At 42.1% G+C, this 23,128-nt stretch overlaps 1 protein-coding gene across 16 annotated transcripts in view; it reads right to left on the reverse strand.

The window, feature by feature from the left end:
- The window catches only part of ABAT (4-aminobutyrate aminotransferase), a 73,426-nt gene extending 51,396 nt beyond the window's left edge, over positions 1 to 22,030 (reverse strand). For 2 of the 16 annotated variants that reach the window (XM_068908581.1, XM_068908589.1), the window contains exons 1-3: positions 3,717 to 3,914; positions 3,144 to 3,414; positions 1,644 to 1,729 (exon numbers count right to left, since the gene is read on the reverse strand). The gene's annotated coding sequence lies outside the window, so the exon portion shown is untranslated. Of the gene's footprint in view, positions 1 to 1,643; positions 1,756 to 2,273; positions 2,365 to 3,143; positions 3,415 to 3,716; positions 4,055 to 4,735; positions 4,755 to 16,238; positions 16,289 to 16,380; positions 16,470 to 21,918 lie in introns of those variants that run through there. The other 14 variants (XM_068908579.1, XM_068908578.1, XM_068908583.1 and 11 more) reach the window with 14 other exon arrangements.
- Positions 22,031 to 23,128: the final 1,098 nt, after the last annotated feature.

The following is a 23,128-nucleotide window of genomic DNA, read 5'->3' on the forward strand; positions in this document are numbered from 1 at the left end:
TCAGAGAAAAAGGTAGGGAAAAGGTTGAAAGGCTGACAAAAATGGAGCAGATAGGACTGCAGCTTCTGAACAGAAGAGGTCCATGTTTTCCAGCCTCATTCACATTGTCAAAGCCCTAACATCTCTTACTCGGTGACAGTGCGACAAGCTAGAATGAAAAAATTAACTAGCTTAATTTACATTCTGCACCCCATAAACTCCTGAAAACCCCTTATTACCCATTTTCTATTATTTTCACCATCTTCTGGCAGATACTGTTCTGTAGCTGTTGCTCACAAAGGGAGAGTTGAAGGGCCTTGTCTTAAAAAAAAATAAAAATAATTAAAAAAAATCCAAGCCTACTTATTAAAGGGGGATAACTCTCCTGGTTTGTACTGTTTATGAACAAGCCTCTTTCATAACTTACATGATGCAGCTTAAGCATTTTGCTCAAATGAAAAAAATAGCTCAAGGACATCCCAGAGGCTGGAACAACCCTACAATTTCAAGACCCTCCCCCCCCCCCAAAAAAAAAAAAAGTGAGAGTCTAGTTTACCATATTTTAAACACAATCATGTCCTTTCTTAGTCTGCATCTGAGGAAGAATGGGCCAACCTAATGGCATCCCAAAATCTACGTAAAAAGATTCAGTGTATGTAACACCTGCTGTTTGAAAAATGCACCGCAATTACTAAGTACCATCCCTCCTGCCTTTGGAAAGGCAGGGAATATCCTTTTCCTCTATCTCAAAGCAGGGAAAAGTTGAATGACTTAAACAAGTATCGGTGTATTAACAGAGTTTGGGGTGACACTGGAAATCTCCACTTACTGCTTTAGCCACTTAAAGTAACTAAAGGAAAAAAGAAAACAAAAACCTACCAGTACGTTGATGTATTCAACTGCTGTTCACTTGATCCCAGAAGAAGAGTTAAGAGTTCAATAAAGCCTATGTAGTTATCAAAGCCTGAGTACACACAATGAAATACAAGAGGTTGTTTTTTTTTTTTTTTTTTTTTTTTTACTTCAACAGGCTTTTTTAAAGGCATGTTTTACTACCACATTTCACTGAAAAATTTTGGATTAGTTTACGACAGCATGTTCAGGAAATGTTTTTCAGAATATTACCAAGAATATCTAGCGATAACTAGAGATAAGGCTATCTGAAATCACAGCGGGAGCAGGAAAGCCCTGTCAAGTCGTAATTGCACGAAAATTTCCATCTAGTTCACATAAGCCCAGCATTAGAATTTCCATCCAGTGCTTATATATGTCCAGGATAAAACACAGCTGAACCCCTCTGCTTCTGGAGGCATAGTATCTAGCACCAACCTCATGAGACAACTCAGAAAAGGGAAACATGCTGCTCCTCACCCAACTTGGCCAACCAAAGGTCACAGCCTTGTACTTCAAAAGCAAAGGGCATTGCAAGCAGCCCACCACGTCAAGTCTACATATCACGACTGCTACAATAACCGAGCCATTCTCTGCAGAAGAGGCCTGCTGGATTCCTACAAGATAACCCACACATGGGAAAAACTCCTTGAGACTCCTCGAACATTTAGAAACTCAATGCTTATTTGACACAATTCCACAATCATCAAAAAAACCAATCGAACAAACAAAAAAAAAACCCCAAAAACAACAGAGCAAAAAGTGACTATTACCAGTGAATGTCAGGTTGGTCCTTGGAGGGTACTGCTCAAAGCATTTATCACCAAGCAACACGGAGAACGTAGCAAGTGATGGCTATCTGCAAATGGAAACACGTATCCACCGCTAAAATGGATTTTTAGAAGAAGAAAACATTTCACAAGTTGACAGTTGTTTTTGCCCATTTATTCATCTAATAACCTTACAAGCTTTCTGGAACAGGATGTAATTGGAATCTCCATAATTGTACTGAAGTTGTCAAGGACACAGTTGTCATAGCTACAGGTAAAGCTCAAGTTTCTGTTATTCATGGTTGCTTATTTATTTATTGACACCAATAGGATCAAACACTCCCACTACTGTTCAAAAGAAGAGAAACGGGGAGACTGGTTTTTGTCTTTCACATTTTGACAGAACAGTGAACATTGCACATGATAGTATAAGTCTTCCCTAATAAACTGGCTTTTTGCAAAGCCACCTTCTCTCATTCTACATTCAACCGGCACTCAAATCAGTCTCAGTTTTAAAAACAGTAGCAAAAGCCCACAGCAAGATACAATGCACAAGACAAATACCTATGTTTATATAGCTCTTCCTGTTTTGGAAGTACTGTACATTAACCACCATGACGTAGCAATACCTACCTGACTAACCATACACACGATTAGGTCAAAGCTGAATCAGCAGCAAAGCTAGAACAGACAGGATGACATCTTCCCCTTTGCTTTGTACCTTCTGCCAAGTTTAAAAGAAAAAAATCACCTGTAGTTGGAGGTGTCTTTACAATGGTGTTTTCAGGTCCTCCTCTTTAGATGACTTGTAAAGGAGTTTGGTGGTTGGATACGGATGCATTCCCCCCTCCACCCCCCCACCTCCCTTCTCTCTCTCTCCGTTTTCCATCCTTCCAAACAACTGACTCCTGGTCCATACTCCAGTGAGTATAAATAGATGGCAATGATGCAGTTATGGCACATTAGGATTCAGATGACACCACTAAACTTTTCAGAAACTCATCTTTCATTTAAGAAGCACTGGAACTGCTAAGAAAAATGGGGTCTAGAAAGCATCTGCTAGAAATTATACAAGTTCCAGAGCCGTAACTATCTTACTGGCATAAACTGTATGTTAATAATCTGTGCATAAATGTGTTTGTAAAAAAAAATAAGCACAACTAAGTTAATCTGCTATATGAGTTTTTTTTTTAAATAGCTTTTCATCCTTTAACATAGTAAAAATACATTTGGATGATATTTCAGTATACCACCTTTGCTACTGAGTTACGCCGCAGAATCTCTCTCTAAGCCTGCATGTTTTGAATTCATTTTCTTCTACATGAAGACGGCAACAAAACATCCAAAACCTGACTGTTAATGTCCTGACATTTCCCACATCAAAACAGACAGTCCAGTTTTCAAAGAGTTAAACAACAGAAATCACAAGACAGATGTGCTTTTTGGATTAGTTGCTCCACAAACATTCTGTAGTTTTGTAAGAATGAAAGTATTACAAAATACCTTTAAGTGAAGCTTCCTCCAAGGAAATTCAGTTTTATTCCTTCTAAGATTTCACTCCTGCAGCATCCCACTATAGCCTCCTAAGAGGTCATGAAAATAACTAGATAAACAGCATCAAGTAAAATGTATTTTAAAAGCATAATTTTTTCTTTTGTTTCCTGAAAACATAAAATAGCTCACTTTGAGTTAGGCTGTACCAAACCAAGATGTTTGCCTTGTTTTGTTGAATTTGAGAGAGTGCTCTGGCTTCTCAAGGTGACCTGCTTTTCATCTGAAGACACAGAAACGCAAACCCGTGAGGGGGGATTTCTTTTACAAAGGGTCCAGCAAACAAGCAGTTACACACACGTATTCATGACAGGGACATTTTTAAACATTTGTATGCTATATAGATATGCCTACATATACCTAGAGACCCACATTCATCTTGAACAGACAACAAAAATATTCCTCTCAGGAACTAGACTCTGTGTTTGTCCTCATATAGAGCGCATTAGAAAACACCCCTTAACGATTCATCACAACAGATGCGTCAGCCCCTAAAATACACACACAGAAGTCAAAGACACTTACGTTACTTGGATGAAAATTCCTGGTACTCAGCTTGCCAGTTCAAAATACCACTCTTTCACTCACTTTAAAGTGGGCCGCTGTTGACTGCATTCTTGAGAAATATCACTGCTGTCAGCTCCCTTCAGCAACTGCTTGTGATCGCGAGCAGCAAGAACATGGATCATTCAGAGGAAAATCCTAGCAGTAATCCTGCAGTTTAACTGGGGGAGGGAGGCAGGGAGGGAGGGAGGGAAGAATGCCGCCCAGTTAAACGAAACCAGCTCCAGCAAACTATCCTGCACTCATTCAAATCCAAAGGAGGAGCATACCCAGCTCACTTCAAACCAGTTAATACTTCTCTGCTGCTTACCACATAGATGTAGCCCATTGACTCATACTCGTTTGAGTTCATCTGAATGCCTTCTCGACAGGTTTCTAAAAATAAACTACTGAGATACAGAGCCAGAACGTATTAGAGAGTTAAACGGCTCCTTAATTCTCAAGACCGGTGGAAATGGAATAGACAGGTTTTGTCTTTAAAATCCTTCACTCTACCTTTTGCAAATATCACAGCGGGAACACCTGGGCAACAAGCATCACAAAATAATCAGCGTTCTGTTTGTTTCCTTCATATTCTGCACAGATACAGGGAGGACAAAAACCAGCATGCATCATAACGTCACCTCCCATGGAGCACTACTGGAGACGTCAACCAAAAAAGCAGCTAATATTCACTGAATGGCAGAAATTCTGCAGCAACAGTAACATTTCCTTTTAAATCAAGAGTTTAGCGTCCTGTTGGCTGCGCTGGAAAGCGGAGCACCCTCGAGTGCACCGCCGCGTTGCCATGGTGCCTGCAAGGGGGTGGGGAGAGAGGCAAGGGGAAAGATGCACCAACGTGCAGGAAAAGGCTGAGCCCGTTCAGTTTTAAATCAGTGTGACAGCATTTCGGCCGAGCTATTACATGGTTGCTGTGGTAACCAATGAGTGAAAAATCACAGAGGATATCTGTAATTATTACAAGCGCGATGGTGACTTACCTAGCTCAGCAATGAGGACGTTAGAACGACTCAAGCTAGGGTGCACTCTCAACCAAAGGAGGAGCTACGCCGAGCCCCCCCGGAGCAAGGCAGGATGGGCAAACACAGCACCATGCTGGCTGCTCTAGCAGGACAGAGGCACGATCCCGGCTGCGACGGCTGGATTATGCTACATTTTCTATATACTCTAGCTGTGCTATGCTATGTTTTAGCATCTCTGAGGAGCTGTGAGCAGCCGCTCTGTCCTGAAGCACCCGCACACACATGATGTAATTGGGGAAGAAAACAACGCAGCTTGATTCTAGAATAACGGGAGCGAGTCCGAGACTTGTGCTGCTGTGACTTACCAGATACATGGTGGTAGCGTAAGGGTTTAAGACGGACACAGAGAAGGAAGATATTAGAAGCAAGAGAGAGAGAGAGAGAAGCAAGACATTACAAGCAAACCATAAAGACATTAGACATGATGCTTAAGGGAAGAAGCTAGGTTCCCTGGCAATTCAGAGACTCCAGGACTGGTCTCGCAAACTGCAGGGTTACGAAGATGATTAGGGGACTGGAGCATCTCTCATACGAAGACAGAGAGAGAGCTGGGCCTGTTCAGCCTGGAGAAGAGAAGACTGAGAGGCGATCTCATCAATGTATGCAAGTATCTGAAGGAAGGGTGTCAAGAGGATGGGGCCAGACTCTTCTCCGTGGTGCCCGGCGACAGGAGAAGAGGCAACGGGCACAAACTGGAACACAGGAAGTTCCATCTGAACTTCTTTCCTGTGAGGGTGACAGAGCACTGGAACAGGTTGCCCGGAGAGGTAGTGGGGTCTCCTTCCCCAGAGATATTCAAAACCCGCCTGGACGCGATCCTGTGCAATGTGCTCCAGATGACCCTGCTTGAGCAGTGGGGTTGGACTAGGTGATCTCCAGAGGTCCCTTCCAACCTTGGCCATTCTGTGCAGTTACAGCAATACACTTTGTTCTTTCACTTTCTCTTGGTGGAATAATAGCAGCACTACAGATGATTAGCACGACTGTGATGACCAGCTTGCTCAAATACCAGAAGGATGAGGGACACAGAGTCATTCAGGTAGACTAAACACACTCTGCAGTCTCTCTCCATTGTAATGTTATCCTAACATATAATTTACACACTAACAGATGCGATGCTAACATCCATACAGCCAATTTAAATCCACTGTAGGAATACATGGTTTAAAGTTACTACATTGCTCTCTCCTGGGCTAAGGGGACAATTGATCACTCTGCAGACAAACTGCTAATGAAAATACTATAACACAAATAACGAAGGGAATCCGACGCAGCTCTTTCGACTCCCTTCTCCTGAGCCTGTTGTCTGAGATCCTTGGGACTACTAGCAGCGCTCAGGGAAGGAGCCCAGACTGTACTCATTTATAAGACAGATACCATACAATCTCCAAGTAATAAGCTGTTGATTTGATCCACAAAGACTGAAGCTGATCCCTTACCCTACTTCCTAATTTTAAAATCTGTTATTAATTACATATCCAGACTATTTTTTACAACATATCAGGTATCCCATGCCATATATGCCTGACTATAAATGACTTGTTCAAATTGGTCTATACTGGTTGCCAAAAAGTAAAATAAACTGTTGATTTTAAAATGAACTTGTTGACTAGTTAATCTATCACAAAAGAAGCAATAATCCTATTCAGACAGATGGTTAGCTCAGTGACATATCACAAAGTAAAGGAGGAAAGACTGAGAAGAGCTGGAGGTATTTATACTTACCACATAGAAAACACTGGATCCAATGGAAATGCACCAAACTAGCGACTTATTACTACGCTAATAAGCTCAATAATTACGATCATAGCTCCTAAGGGTGCACTCTCAGGAGACCGTGTTATGATGGAGAAATTCCTATGCCTCTACTGATGGCGACCTTACGTGATGCAAGGCTAAACTTGTTAAGCAAAATGATCTTGGATGAAAAGTACTTCTTATTGTGAAGTACTACACTGGTGCTAATTATATGCCAACATCCCTGAGAGACTCCAATCAGCACCGCGCCCCTGTCATGTCAGGCAGCGTGCAATTGCTTGGAAACTCACACTCTGTAGACCTTAAAGACTAATTCAGTACTAGAGACTTATTTTACATTTTGTTTTGTTTTAATCCTTGTATCAAATGGGTCAACACTGAACTGTATCTTCTTAGGTGGAGCATATGTTCCTGCTGTTATCTCTGGTTGCTTTCAGCCCCTTAGTTTATAGTGCAGGTTTTCTCTATCCATATTTATCCAACCTCACTGGCTGTACGCACAGGGAGATAACAATGAAGTTGTGAAGTTCTGCTGCAAAGTAAAGAACTCAGAAGTCCTAATCGTTCTTATTTCAGTGATTTAAGGTAACTGTAACTGCTAAACAATTATTTAAGATGTATTAGGAACATGCATTTCGCAAAACTGTGGAGCGTAACAAGAAATCCATTGACTTCAGTTTGTTTTAATCAAGAGCACGTTGGTAATGAGGTGTATTTGAATAGTATGTCATTGGAAAAGGACACAGCTAGCCAGCCACAAAAACTATACAATCTGCATTGGTATGCAGTTCCCCAAGGAAGACTCGTTACACAACGTTCTGCTGTTCGAAAATAGTAGGCTCTAGCAGGATGCTCATTCAAAAGCAAGTTTTTCCACTTTTGCGTATATATTTATGTGTCAATACCACGTATTCTGAAAAGTAAATATAAAAGGATGACGCGAGGCAAAAAGGGGATTAGGAGCTGGCAAGATTGGTCCACGAAGCCAAGCAAAAGCACAAGGTTAGCGGAAAGGATGTTTTGATTCTATTGAAAGCAATAGAAGGTTTACCTATATTATCAACTGCTGGATTTCACTGCAAACGATCAGAAATTTCCACATAAGAACCCTACAACCTCCTTTAATCACTGGTTCACACCCAAGAAAGCATCTGCTACAAATTGATAGGGAAAAACAAAGTATTTCAAACAACATACAAAGCTACAGCATTCAAGCAAAACTCAGTATCCAGAAATAGCAGCTTTTAGGGGGAGAGGCAAAATGTCAAAATACTAAACATCACACATGCCTGCAAGAAACAAGAACAGAAGACATTAGTATCAAGAAGTAGAGGGCAAGGCATGCCAGGATATTCTGCACCATATTCTATTCCTCTTTCAAAAAACTCAGTTGCCACAAGACTAAGAAGCAGGCCCTGAGATCCCCAAACTTTTATGGGGAGGAAAAGAACAGTCATTTCAAGTGCTTGCCATTGTCAGAAAAGGAATAAGCGTTAAACTGGAACGTCAAATCAACTTTTAAGTACTGTGAACAGTGATTGGATTTCAACTAGTCAAAGATGCACTAACAGAGGAGTCTTGTAGAAAAAGGCACCCCATAAAATAAAAGAGTAGATAAACAGATACTTCTTCCAGTGCTTGCTCCTGATACTAGAGACCAGCCTTGGGGGCTGCTACAGGGAAGGGATGCAAGGCCTTAGGGCTGCGTCTTCCTCACCAGCCATTTGATGCCAAGAACCAGACGACTGTTTTAAGAGACAGAAACATGCTGCCGGCACAGCTTATAAATTTTGGTCTTGCGTCCACTAATAAAGGGCGTTAACAGCTGGATATATCTGCCGTTGCAATGTTGTGGAGAATATGGCAGAGGTACAGAGGCTTGTAGTCCAACACTGGCTCCCATTACAAATGTGTAACATTGCTTAAGCTAATTGGTTTACATGCATAATTATGTTTTTCTAAAGCACAGATGACGACTTTGTTACCTTCACATTAATCACCTATGATAACTGCAAATGATGTAATCACTAGCTTCCCTTTAAGAATATATTAAGCAATCTTTCACTATAGTTGGAAGAAAACATAGAGGAAGACTATCAAACGTTGACTACAAGTTAATTATAAAAATCTGAGCAAATGATTTGAAGAGAGAGATAGATAAGAATTTTATTTGGACAAAGAGGGTGACCATGAAGGGCACAAGAGAAAACAAAAGCAGACTAGGCTTGCTTAGTTTTGCAGTAAACCTAACACATGGCAGCTTTTCCAATCTGTAGCTGGTCAGCAGAGCGTTTCCCACCCTAGCACATTCAATAAAATTACACTAAGATTATGGGCATGGTTTTCTCCTTTGAAAGGGGAGAAAACCTTGCAAACACAGGGAAATTTACTGCAACAGAACCCACTAGAAGTCTGTGGATTTCTTCTGGTGAATAGACGTCCATCCTACAAAGCCTGAGGTCGAATGTGTGTGAGGACACGCCTGAACTGACCATTTCAGAATCAGTAACTACGCAATGTAACACACCCTGGCACAGGGGAAAACAAAAAAAACGGCTTTCCAACTGCACGTGCCAAAGTTCTTTAGACACAAGCTACTTTAATTCCCATCAGAAAGGGGAACTTCACATGTAGGGGGGGGGAAGGGGAGGGGAGGAGGGGAAAGGAGGAGATCCCAGAATCAAGCGAGATTATGATGAACAAAGGATGATTATACTATTCAGAAAATCCCATTATTGCCTGATTGTTCAGGAGTAGGTTAAAGAACAACAGCTGGGAAGGTTTTCAAAGCAGCTTAGAGAAAATAAATATATATTCAGTGTTAGTTTCAACAGATTCCGTGGCCAAATTCTCCAGAATGTTTCAAAATTTTGTTTCAGGCTCCAGATGGACAAAGTCTGATTCAGCAAGATGCATATTTTAGTAGTCCCTTTAATATCACTGGGCCCATTCACAAACCTGAAGTAGTGAATGAGCCAAAGCCACTTGCTGATTTAGAAGCATAGAGTGTGAGTGGGGGGCTGGGGGGAGAAATCTGAATGACCCACCAATGATCATCAAAATCCATATTGAAAAATCACCTAATCACCTACTGGGAAAAAACACAAGGCTACTTCATAAACTGCATTTGTCTCCTCCTTGTATATTGCCCCTTGGACAAAAATAGCGAACCTTCTGCATTGCTACTCTTCAAACTACCACCAAATACCCGCACGCAGATTTGATGAGGTAAATTGGACCCTACTGAGTACAGTAGCGTGTGCATAGCTAAACTCAGTGCTCAAGTCTAGCTGGGGTACGTCTGCACTGCCGCCTGTACTCTAATGACAGCATCGACACGCACATCGTAAACTGAGTGTTGTCTTTTCAGTCTGCTACGTACAAGCTATGATTTTTATGAATTTGAAGACCCGGTATGTTGTCTTTAGATAATTCATAAACCTTGGTCAGTTTTGGGATGGCTGCTAGTACTGGGCAAATCTTTATAAAAAGAAAAGTTTCTAATAAGAGCTGAGCAGGTCCAGCTTGTTTACTAGGGTCAAAGAAAAGGGAGCTGGAATCAAGTAACTTTGTTGAAGGAATCCTCAGGTAACCGCGATGCTTAGAAAGGCTGCATAAATGGAAGGCAAGAGCCACATCAGCCTAGGATATCACACCAGCCTATCTAGAATCACATAAGATACCCACTATTTCCCATTCTCCAGTAATCACAGACTAACACAATAGATGTTCCTTCACTCCAGGAGAGCTCACCTCTTCCCATGAGCAGAAGGGGTTTGTTCCATCGAACACATGGTGACAAGTTTTAAGAATGAAGAGTTACAGCAGAGACATGCTTGCCAGATATTTAAGCAGAAACAGGTGAAGGAAAAAACTCTTAAGTCAAACAAGGCAGTCAACTATTAAAATCACACTGATTCTCATAGTATCTTTTTAAACTATGTATATTATATTGCTAAAAGCCACAAACAATAGAGAATGTTGTACTTCTGGTAGGTTTCATACAATTTATCTTACATCGCTCAGCAGAGTGCATCGGGATTACAGATAGGCTAATACAGGACTTGAAAACCAAGCTATTTTTAAGGGTTTAGGAGAAAACATTTTCTGGAACATCCACTTGCACACACACTCCAAACACATTTTGAAAGTTTGTATGCGAACTACACTTTTGCAAGAATTACCTGGAGTCAGCTCCCATAACACCACCAGAGTGTGACAGCACAACACGCCTCACCTCCCACATGGAGCTTTTCAAAGCAGTTCTCTGCCAACTCCACTCATTTTCAGCAATCAAGATAACAAATGGACGTTCTGCAGTTTTGCAAGTAATTTAACTCCCATAAGGAACATCTGTGGGTGCTACAAGGGAATATATTGCAAATATGGACTATAACTATGAATATCAAGTAACAAATCAGCTGGCAATACCAGTAGTCTTAGTGTGGTGGGACAGCTAGGAGACTGCACTTTCTGCTCAATACCTCACTAGTGCTATGACAAGGACAGAAAAAGACATCTTAACATAAGCCCTCCAGGGGCAAAGGGCAGCAGCTATCCCTCTTAATACAGCTGTCAGAGGAAAACCAGATGTTTTTGCACTGTCAGACAAGCCATCTCAGCTATTTCCATATTGTTAGAAAGGCACCGACGAACATTAGGAGAGACTGCTATTTTAAAAAAGAGATTGAGACAAGTCAAGCTGGTGTAATTTTCTGCAGCTCGCCTCAAGTTACTCCAGGACGAATACAGTCTGTGTAGACTAAGAAATGATGAGCTTTGGTTTGCTTTGTTTATTTATTTTTAATTTTACACTGTGTTAAGGAAAACATTTATCTTTCAATGACAGCAAGCAGCTTTAGTGCAATGGGACAGCAAATCACTTTTCTTCAGTGTTGTCCTCCACCCTCCTTCAGTCCTAGTTAACCTTTCTTTCTCAGACACCCCAAGAGAGCACTGTTACAGTAGCTCAAAAAAAAAAAATCAAAAATTTTCTTCATAACATCAGGGCAACTGCAGGATTTAACAGTAATCAGATAATTCTTCTTAGAAGTTACTAACTTCATATCCCTTTTTAGCTTTTAGAAGCACTGAGTCAGTGTTATCTCAACCTGCAGCTTTTCCCTTTCTTCTGTTAACTAGTGACAGCAGCTAAAAGAGATAATCAGAGGTTGAAGTTTCACAGGAGACAAAAGGAACGCTGTTGCAAGTCTGCAAAGCTCGCTTACTAATCAGAACACAGAGGATCAATTATGCAAGGTTGCATATGAATCTTGACCAGATTTAATGAACAGTCCCTTTCTCCTCCCCTCTCCAGTCAGAACAATAAAATTAGACCCAAGAGCTGTTTCACATCCTTTAATAGATAGTTCTGAGATATCCTTTCCCCTGCATATTTTCTGTGTTTATCTCTGTGCTGCAAGATCAGTGGTAATATGAGTGGTGAAAGGACAATTTAATTACTTCTAAGAAAATATGCTTTATACAAGCATTCCATCCAGAAATGAGAAATTATGGTCTCACTAAACCAACTTAGAGATTTTTAAGCAAACTCATTCACATGAACTGGATCAATTTCTCAGCATACAGTAAGGCTGAGCTTTGGGAAAGGAAATCCAAAAAGGAAACCAACCCTGAAACTCACAGAAGTTCGCTGAGTTATTTTTATTGTTACAGAGTTACCCAGGGATTTCAGAAAGATGGGATTACCCAAATATAAAAATAAACAAAAAAATGTCTTTTTAATGAAAGCATGCAGGACCTTTGCAAATTGAAGTCAGACATAGACGCATACATCAGACAGCGGATTGTGTATGCTCAGCCTAGAAAGCATTCATTTCCCTGTCTTCCATCCTCTTATTATTTGCTTTTCTGCCTTCTATGTTTGTAGTTTTTTCTAGCAAGACTTTCCCTCTTACTCTCCTCTGTCTGCCTCTGCTCCAGCCTGGTTTCAAAAAGTTTGAAGAGCTGCACGGGCAATTATTTCGTTTTTTGGTACATCTGGCTTCTTCTACATAAACCAAAACCACATACAACCAATAACCACAGAAAAATAGTTATTAAGAGAGATACTGCTGCAGTGAAAAGGTAATTATGGTAGCATTCAAAGTGCATTTCCTCTTTCCTCCTTCTTTGCCTTTGCTCTGGGCATTGAGAAGCTGCATATCTGCTAATATACTGGGGACAATACGCCTCCCTGGCACAAGGTTAGTCATTCTGCTGCTTTCCTGGATATTTCAAGAAACCTGCCCTATCCTATGCTTTACAAGGGTGGTAACACCACCTTAGTCTGTCTTCTTAAAATCTGCACTTTCAGTCTTGCTCTCCTGTTATCTGCATGGCTTCATCCCCTATCCATACCAAAGAGCTTCCCAGTTTTGAGAGGAGATACCATATAACCCTTCACAACATCCAGTGTAGTCATAAATTCAACTTGGAGAAATAAGGTGCACTAATGAAAGGAAAAAACCAAGCAGCACATGGAGCAAGAAATCCAGCCAAGGCAGCCACCATCCTGGATGCAATGTTGAAACGTCATCTATGCTTCGCGCTCATAATCGGTTCTAATATTGTGACAGAACAGAGTCCCACTGTGTCAAAATCTACAAAGGAGCAGAAGAACAAACTCCAGACTCATTTGCAATGGCATAAGGGTTCAATTCGTACCCACAATTTAAAAATAAGTATCTTACAGTTAGCATCAGAAGGGGGTATTTTGCAACCACTTTCTTGGCCATATAGAAATAAGATTACTGATAAGAACTTAAACAAGTGGTCACCTATCTCCCGCTGCTGCTAAAAGGCACTCCAAACAGAACGGGCATTTGGAACTTCAAAATTGGAAGAAAAAAGCATATCAATGTTTTTTAACTGTAATTACTGCAATGCATAGATGGTTGCTGGGATCAAAGTTCTTCCCAGCCAAAGTCCCCGCAACGTTACGAATCAACCCCCTAGCATTACTTGCTATTATCGCTATTTGCCAGCACTCCCTCTCTCAACAACAGAAGCAGGCCGTTTTTTTATGTTTTTCTTCAGCTGCTTTTCACAAGAGCCCAGGTAGAAAGTACCACCTTACAGCAGTTATGCCAGCATTTCCAACAGGGACTGCAGAATTCACCTCTCCCTTCGATCGGAGCCAAATCCATCCTCTCCTTTTCCACCTCCACAAGCACACCCCGACTGTGTAATCCTGTTTCCCTTTCCAAGAAGCTGCACTGCAGCAGTAACCGTGGAGCAAAAGACGAGTTTTGCTTTATACTGGAGATAGGATGTGAGAATGCTGAGGCGAGATAATAGAAGTAAAATGCATCCCCCTCCTGCCTGCTGCCTGAGGGCTGTCACTGTCAGTTTGCTCAGCACCATGCCTAGCCTTAAATGATGAAATTGGTAAGAATTCAAAGGTCATGGTCTTTACCCTGTCCACAGCACCACGCGGTCCAATTATGCTCTGGCCTGTTGCCAGGAAGCATCTTACACCCAAAATCCATCCCGTCGTGCAAAAATAGTTTGTTTTGGCTTCTAAACAGCTTTTTAACCTGCAGTATTCTCTAATTCCCAGTGAGGCAATCATTTTTATCATCAAGAGTTTTGCAGTGAGCTGCTCAAAATGATTAAGTACAAACTTAATCCTTCCATCCTACTCCCAGTATCCTAATTTTTATTTGTGTGCATCCCAGCACTTGTATCAAGCAAGCACCTGGCAAGAAAATGAGTCATCTATGCAAGAGGCAGAAACAGAGGTGACAGAACAAGATGATTTGTTCACATATTAGGCATCTAACATAAAGGCTGACAGACAGATTATATTGAGTAGAAACATAATACAAAAAAATAGTACTGCTAATAAAGTACACCAAAGTTGATTCAAATATTTAATTTACATGTCATTATTTACTTTTTTTGCATTATTTTCAGACCAGTCAATTTAAAATATTCAGGTTGATTTCACTTGTGTTTACTGCCAAGGTGTGCTGCCAATCTTCACACATTCTATCCTTCGATACAACAGGAGGCAAAAATTAGCATATTGTTCTAACGTTCAAGGACTTTGAATCAAGATTGAGCTTGATGCTATACAAGCATAGGGAGGGATATTATTCTTTCCTTTCCCTGCAAACTACTATTTTTTTTTTCCTATTTTCTCTGTTCTCAGTGGCCTCTGCATGCCTATCTTCTTGCATTACTTCATTCAGAAAGAAAAAGTGCTGCAAGGCCAAGAGGTAACAACCTCTTGTTGAGAACATCTGTACGTTTGTTTCACTTGCTGGAGGAGGAAGTGGGAGGAGGAAGGGGTGATTTAGTAGCAAAATTACAGGAAAGGAAGCCAGCATGAAACCATTCAGCACCAGGGGACAAATTTCCATTAGCAGCTTGCTGAAGCTTACAGATAGAAGCTTGAAGATTGAGCCAAACATCAAAAATAAAACATTACAAAGACATCGTCGCTGATTTCTTTTGCAATCACCCACTCTTTTGTTCTGTGAGAAGCCAATGATGAAACCAAGGTTGCAAGGGAAAAAAACTGTCCAAAAAAAAAAAAAAACCAACCCAAAAAAATCCCTCAAAAAAACCCCTAGAAAATCATGTGCTGGAAATCCGCATTCTTTGATATCACTATTCCATAACTGTAAATGTATTCACAATGTTTTATAGCTATCCAATCTGAAAGTAACCTGTACACTTCAGACTAAGATGCCAGCAAGCAACGCTGGCAGAACAGATGCTCTCCTCACTTTTTCTGTCAGTTTATCCTGTCCTCCCTTCCAACTTCCCTTTCCATACGAGCAGGTCTTTCACACAACGGGCTAGCGTATGTTCTACTAGACCTGCTAAAGAGCTATAAAGGTCTTCCAGTCAAAGCATTTGTTATTAGAACTGACAGATAGGACTAAGTGTCCTCAGAATAGGCCTAACAAAGAAAACCATAGCAACTACTACTTCATTATTGATGTTAGAGCTCTAATCAATAGCAGTGAACCAATTATTTTTAAGACAAACTGGCATTGACAAGACTACAGAGACAGGAGGCTTCACTAAGAGATATTCAAGAGTTTGGAAAGCCCAGTAGAAATTGGCAGTACAATCACACTGATACTGCAAGCTGTCTAGAAGGCTTCAGAAAAAAAAAAAGGACTCCCGTGCTAGTCACATGCAGATGGCAAAACAGATGAAAGGACATGCAAGAAAGACACACTCATCGATGCCAGGATCCATGCTCACAAACAAAGCACATGCATCTAAAAGCTGCGCTGGCAATGGATAACGGAGAGGAGATTTTAACCAAAGAAACTGAAAACAAATTTGTCAGCTGACTCAAAAAATTATAACAACAGAATCAGCACAATATATGAATGCTCTATAAACCACAGGAAGCAACTGCATGTTTTTCCCCACAACAGCAGTCTCTTTTTGTGGCTAAGGAACAGCTTCCTGCTCAGGAGGACCATACAACTCGGTACCATCTCCCTTACACAGAGCCTCCCCCAGCAGCTGCCCTCAAGCCTGCAGAGCTGAACAGGGAAAGCACGTGTGGACACATCACAAACAGGCCAAGGCTAAACTGCATTCTGCTAATGTAGTTCAGCAGGTGCCAGGTAAGTATTGCTTAAAGAGCGATTACTCAGTCTCCTTGCTATTATCTAGTCAACCTCCCTCGCCAGATCTAGTTAGGGATGGATTCCAAAAAAAACTGGTACTCAACTACGCCGCATTTCAAAGTCCAGCCATTCTGAATACGCTGTTTAAAAATTCCTGTGAAAAATAAAATTACACATGAATATCACAGTTCAAAAGCAACATATTTTCACTTAAACTTGTAAAATTAAATTTTAAACTTTGCATACTTGACAATGGCATAGAAAATTCCAGTCTAAGTCAGTCTTTTTTCTTTTTCTTGTTCTTCTCTTTTTTAAAGAGTTCCAGAGGAGGAAAACTAAAGATAAGATAAGAAATTGTTTTACAATCTGAATTGTAGCTCTACAGCTAAGACAGTTGTTTGGAACTACATCCTGTCACCCAGATTATACTCGAGATCTACTGACTTTTGTCAAGAAATCTTTAGTAAGCAGCATTACTCAAAAACCCCCAGAAACAACATCAGAATTGGAATTCTGATGCTTTTGACTCCCCACACAAACTTTTTTCATTTTTAAACTACGGAGTTCGGTAAGAGTCATAACATACGCACATCTTGGAGAATTCTGCTCCCTATCAACGCCGAGTTGTGTTTCAGTGAAACAATGATACATGAATGAGAAACTCTCAGGAATACATGAAGTCTGAAGCTTTACTGCCTTTAAAGTGCCTTATACCTTGTCACAGAAGGAGTTACATACTACGCTGCCTTTTAAACCAGAGGCCAAAAAAATGTTGATGCAGTACAATACAAGTACTCATTTGTACAAATAAGCGTTTCTTGTGTTAATACTGAGAGATCCTCTAAAATAATTACACTAGACAATCTAAAAGGTAATCATTTGGGTTTGGATAACTAAGCTCACAGTCCTGGTCCCTTTTTTTTTTTTTTTTTTCCTCCAAGCTGGCAGCATTCAATTTAGTAATGGCCGTAACTTTTCAGTGTCTTAATACTCTCTCACATCAACTAGCACACTACAGCTTTGTCATTTTTAAAAAAGCAGGTTCATTGCTAGGGCAGATCTCCGTTTTTGACACTAAAGGTAATCAGCTTTCAGAAGCAACTCCAATATACTTTCACAAAGGTAGCTAGTGAGATCAGCTACTAGGTGATGTACAATAATTAAATGACTATACACTCTGAGCTAGAACATGAACTGCATATATGCATTTCCTCAACAGAATTTACAACTGTAGAAGGTGTCGAGCTTTTACAAAAGGTACAAGAATACTCCAGATCCATAAATGAGGACAGAACAGCATTATCTATGAGCAGAAAACTTCGTATTACAATAAGTGGAATCACTTTTCAAGAGAAAAAGTATCGCATAGAACAATGTAAGAAGCTAACAGGATTGCCCTAGTCATTGTTTCATTATGTTATTTATCACACACAGCAAAAATATGCTTATATTCATTGAAGTCTTGCATCATTAAAAGAAGTCTTCAAAAAAGTTTAGTAATCTAAACTCTACAGTTCTCCGAACGCTTGTAACCTGTCCTAACTCCTGCTAAGCACAAGTCTGTACCTTGTGGCAACCGGCTGTCGCCAAGCTTTTAGAGCTCAAAATAATACTTTCAGAAAGTTTTCTCTTTGCTACAAATAGATATACCTCAATTGGACAGGAAGAGAATCAACCTTACTCTGTCATATAACCAAGGTATTCAAGAACTGCAACACTACCAAGGTTCCTACCTGATTCTTGTGCTTTCTAACATCTGGCTTCTTAAGAGATGGGAAAGGAAAGATACTTTGCCAAAGAAAAGATTTTAAAAAAAATCTAATACAAAGACACAATACAGAACCCAACTCCCACCAATTAGAAGAGAATCTGAAATCCGCAGAAACAGTTTAGGACAACATTCTGTCTTTTAGACACTTTGTATGCTTTGAAAAATCCCCAGAATACTGTGATTTTTGCACAAACGCCATGTGGCTAACAAAATATCACTTTTCCCATTTTCCTGGCCCATAGTTGTCATTCCAGGAAACGGGATGGTGATCAGGTAAAAAAGATCACAGTTACAGACACAAAGAGGGGAAAGAGATAGATGACTTTCAAGCCCCAGAACAGGCACCGGCAGAATCATCCTTTTTAAGTTGGCAGCAGTTCCAGTATCTTAGGCAAGCTCTTCTGTTCATAAAGAAAAGGCATCTGAAAGCAGACCAACGTCTGGAACAAGACTAAGGCTTTTTCAAGCTTCTTGAAATATAAACCTGTTATGTAAGTTTTAAAGTATATCCATGCTTCCACAGGTGATAGGCCCATGATAATTATCTACATAGTATATTAGTGGCCTTTAAGCTATATATTCTAAGGACAACACTATGCTGCTCCCGATGTCTCACTTTTGTATTACCTGTACTTTCAAGAGAAGCAAGCAGGTGCAGGGCTTCCTGCATGTCAGTACTAGTTGTCCTCCTACTAACTGGAGATATAACTGAGCTCTTCACTACTGACTCTTTCAAATGGGATAAGATAACTTAAATATTTGATTCAGACTTACCAATATGCCTCAAGAACTCTTAAGAGCTTATGAAGAACTTTAAATGAAGAGCATACTCTATTGAAAAAGCCCCCTTAAACAAAGAAGTTCACGTAAGTTGACAACTTGCAACATACAAGAATGACTCAAGTGGTCTTTGAAAATACTAAGCAGGGAAAACATCTTACACAAAACTTCTGAATTACCCCATCAAGATGTATTCCTTTTTTCTCCATGTGTCCTCTCACACACAAACCAAACCCAAGAGTGAAGGAGATTCATTCACATTCAAAGACAGAGTCAATGATGATTAAAATTTTCTGGTATTCAGCCAATACAGTAAGATTTTAAGATACAACACTTTAAAAAATAAATAAATAAATAAATAAAAAAGCAAATGCCACACTGTCTAAACAGTTGATATGTACGTCACTATTAAATAGTTATTTTCCTGACACGTTTCCACAAGCTGTTTCCACTTGGGTAAGACAGGAAGGGAATTTGAACTTGGACTTAAAACAGCTGAAAACTTATATAAATGTTTCTGAAACGGACTCGCAGCCCTAAAAGTATAAAACAGAACTGAAAAGCCAAGATTCAGACCCAGTTTGTCACAGATTAGCTGCAAGATCTTCCCAGCTCTGTGAACCTTCACGTCATCATCAGTGTTAATCACTGAATGTATGAAGTGAAGATGTAGTAGATGCATATGTCATGGTGTGACTGGACACCTGCTGCTTTAAACCAGGCCTGATCCTGTGATTAGAGCACAAATTGGGAGGTTTTGGTTATTCAACAGTAGAGGTTATGCCTCCGAGGGCAGGGTGTCCAAGACCGGTGCAGTTGTTACACAACAATGTTGTTACACAAATACAACATTTTCTTATTAGAAGGATGATGAAAGTGACTGTTGGGTACGCAAGGCAGCTTATTAACTATTCTTGAAGCCTTACTTTGAGGTACCATACCAGTCAGACAGGGCATGGGGAGCTACTTGGAGACCTCTAAGCTACTGGCAGGTGCAGCAAGGACTGGTTAGGATGTATAGACAAATGTCCAATGAGCATCTTAATTCCACTCTGCTTCTGAAAGAATTCAGATGAGGATGTTTTCCTTTCCCAAAGAGAGCACAGCTGCCAGCAGAACACCTACAGATTTGGCTAGCGTTCATATGTATGACTATGTTTACTATGTCCTGTATATAAATATTCAATTATTTAAGTTTACTTTGTATCTGAATGCACAAAACACCTTACTCTACAGTATGTCTCTAAGCTCCTTAGTCCCCAGAAGCCTAAGGAGTTGGGCTTTGGAGAAAGTTGGTCTGTCATTTTTCTCATAATCTTCAAAAGTGGTCAGCTACTAACACCACAGGCTTACAGATTCAAGTCTCCATTATCAGAGTATCAGCACATCACATGCTTCTGCATTTAAAATTTTCCAAGAGGTGCAATTCAGCATACTGACAGAGTACCGACTGAATGCAGACATGAGAGACCCGAACACTGTTCTAGAGTCTGAAAGACTGCACAGCAGGTTACTTGCAATAACAGCTTTCTTTCCCTGTATCTGAGTTTCCCCATCCATACAGTGAGACTGCTGATGTACATCTCGTTTGTGAAGTGCTTTGAACACTATGGATGAGAAACACTATAATGTTCAGATATTCTCCTTCTTTAGATATGCTGTGCTTAAGTACTGTGATTTGTGATCCAGCATTTGCATCATTGATCTCCAAGTCTGCATATTTAACTCTAGTTGGAAAAGACAAGCTAACCTCAGACACGTTTTGCTCAACATTTACACTAGTCAAATACAGGAAAGGGCCAACTACAATAAAAATATTGCATGCAACAAAAGCCACAAAAATATATCTTCAATACAATTTAGAATATGATAATCACATTGTAGTAGTATTCAATAGGTAATTTCCTTACTGTAGAGCTTCTAGAAGGTCACCCTACTAGTACCTTCATTTTATGCCAAGTAGCTTTCATCCTGTACTGAATTTCTTGCCTAAAATTATGAGAGAAAAGACTCTCAAGAGCCCATACCCACCAGCCATGCCTTTGAACTGCAGGGCAGAATCCAATTTCTGAGAGCCTGAACATTCATTACTGATTACAAAATTACTTGGAAATCTCCCCATCTAGTTAGCTTCTTAGCATATCGTTCCCTTCACTACATATGACAACAGAGAAGGGGAATCGTGGAGGCAAAAGCTAAGCTAGGTGAAGGCAAAGCTCTGGCTAAACAACTACATGCTACTTCAAAGCACAGCTTAAGACACAGGAAGTAAAGCTGGTGAGGTTCGAAGGCAAAGTCGGAGGTAGCAGCTTGAGTTTTGCATCACCAGCAGGATGGTGGTGGAACCATCCCAGGTTCCAGCTAGGAAGAGGAAACTGAAAAGAACGGGTGAATCTCAGCTGGGCTGAAGTCCGGCAGCTGCCCTCAAGCCGCACTGCTGCTGAACGTTTCCATTCAGCTCTCTGAAATATATTAAGCAAAGAAGAGCTACAGGCAAAGCCACTTGTTTTCCCCGCCGTGTGTGTTTATTTTCTCACTGGTTTTGCGCCTTTACATGCCCTTCTTTTCTCTCTTTCTTCAGGCAGCCCTGTGTTAAGGTCCACCTGCTTGCCAGACATGAGCCCAGCAGAGAGCACAGCTGTAAGGGGCAGAGGACATCACGGATGCTCCTCCTCGTGAAGCCAAAGTCACAAATGACAAAGCCTCCTTCAGGTCAGGGCGGTCTCCTGGATCCCTTGGGAACGGCTGCTGACTGCGCCCCGCCAGGCACTTGCGGGGGCCCAGAGCTGCTCTCAATTCCAGCAGAAACGAAATCCCTTAAGCTACCGCAACCCCAGAGAACAAACGCAGAACGCACACTCGTCCCATGACGCAGAGCACCCTGATCAGCTAGGCAAGACAAACGCGTTAGCACAGCGGGACCCCGTGCACGAGCAGGGGCCCCCTCACTGCAGGGCTGCCCTTGGGGACGGCCAGCAGCCTCTCACCCCGGCGGGCCACGGCAGCCTGCTCCTCCTCCCCCCAGCCGAGCTCCGAGGGGGCGGGGGCTGCCGGCGCCCCCGGCTCCCCCGGGGCGGCTGCCGCCTGCGGGGCACGGAGCCGGGCGAGACACGGGGCCGCCGGGCTGCCCCCCCCCCCCCCCCCACGGCGGGGGTCCTGCCCGCCGGAACAGCGCCGGGCGCGGAGAGGGGCTGGCGCAGGTCCCCCTCCCCCGGGCGGTTCCCGCCGCTCACCGGGAGGTGCCGGCCCGCCGCAGGGCCCGCCGCTCGCTGCCTCGCTGGCTGCCTGCGCTGCCGCGGCCGCGGCCCCACCGCCGCTCTCCGCCCGGCTCCGCGCGCCGCCGCCAATCCGCGCCGCCGGCCCGCCGGCCCGCTCGCGGCGCGGCCAATGGCAGCGCGCGGCCCGAGCCCGCCCCCGGCGGGGCGGGGCGGCGCGGTCCCGGCGCGGTCCCGGCGCGGGTGGGGATGCTGCTCTGGCGAGACACGCGCGGGCGCCGGCGGGCAGGGCCACCGCGCCACCGCTGAGGGGGAGGGCGAACAGGCGGCGCCGAGGGCTCGGGGCTGACCTCGCTGACAAGAGAGCGTCTGCTCTCCAGGGCGATGCAGTTAGGACAGATCGTGCAGAAACCTCGGCAGTGGATTCAACACACCGCTGCAGAGGCCCGGCTTGTAGCCAGTGTCGCAGCTGCTCCCTTAGAGCAGGGAGGGCCCACGCTTGGCTCCCCGTAACATCTGGCAAGAAAAACTGAAATCCTGGTGTTGGCACTAGCAGATAGCTTCCTGTTGCAAAGAGAGCTGCCAGGCGACGAGAGCACTTGACGCCATGAGAACAGCGTCGAGTGCTCTGGTTCATTCAGTCCTGTAAGTCACGTTGCATCTGAGAGAAGCCTGGGGCAGCCTGTCTGTTAATAGTCCTGGGAGTCTGCATCTCAACCACTACAGTTTCAAAGATCAATTCCCCTTTCACCAATTCTTAATATTTTCCTGCAGCCACTTAGGGGCATTCTTATTTTAGGCCAAAACAGCAAGAGGGAAATTCATTTGGGATTTTAACTCAGATTAGAAACTCAAATGACAGTGTTGAATTTTGTATTTGACAATCAATTTGACATCAAGCCTTCACTAATATTTAAGTCTGATCTAGAACATACCTACCTTCTTCTAAACATTACTGAAATGAAGTGTGTGCATCCATGCAATGCTAACAATAACATATGAATACTCCTACTGAATACTGCTTTTGTCCTTACCCCCAAAACAGTCTAAAATTCCTAGGAGGCTAAACCAGAGGCAGAGCTGATGCTTCTAGGCACTACTTTAATTAGTCTGAATCATGGCTATAAATCTTTTTTGAAGATACTGGCAATGAATCAATTCTGTTTATAGTGCAGAAGTGGGATTCCTCATCAATATTAAGGTTTAGCAATAGTGTCTCTATAAGCAA

The sequence above is a fragment of the Struthio camelus genome, chromosome 15 (genome assembly GCF_040807025.1).
Source record: "Struthio camelus isolate bStrCam1 chromosome 15, bStrCam1.hap1, whole genome shotgun sequence".
Classification (NCBI taxonomy): Eukaryota; Metazoa; Chordata; class Aves; order Struthioniformes; family Struthionidae; genus Struthio; species Struthio camelus.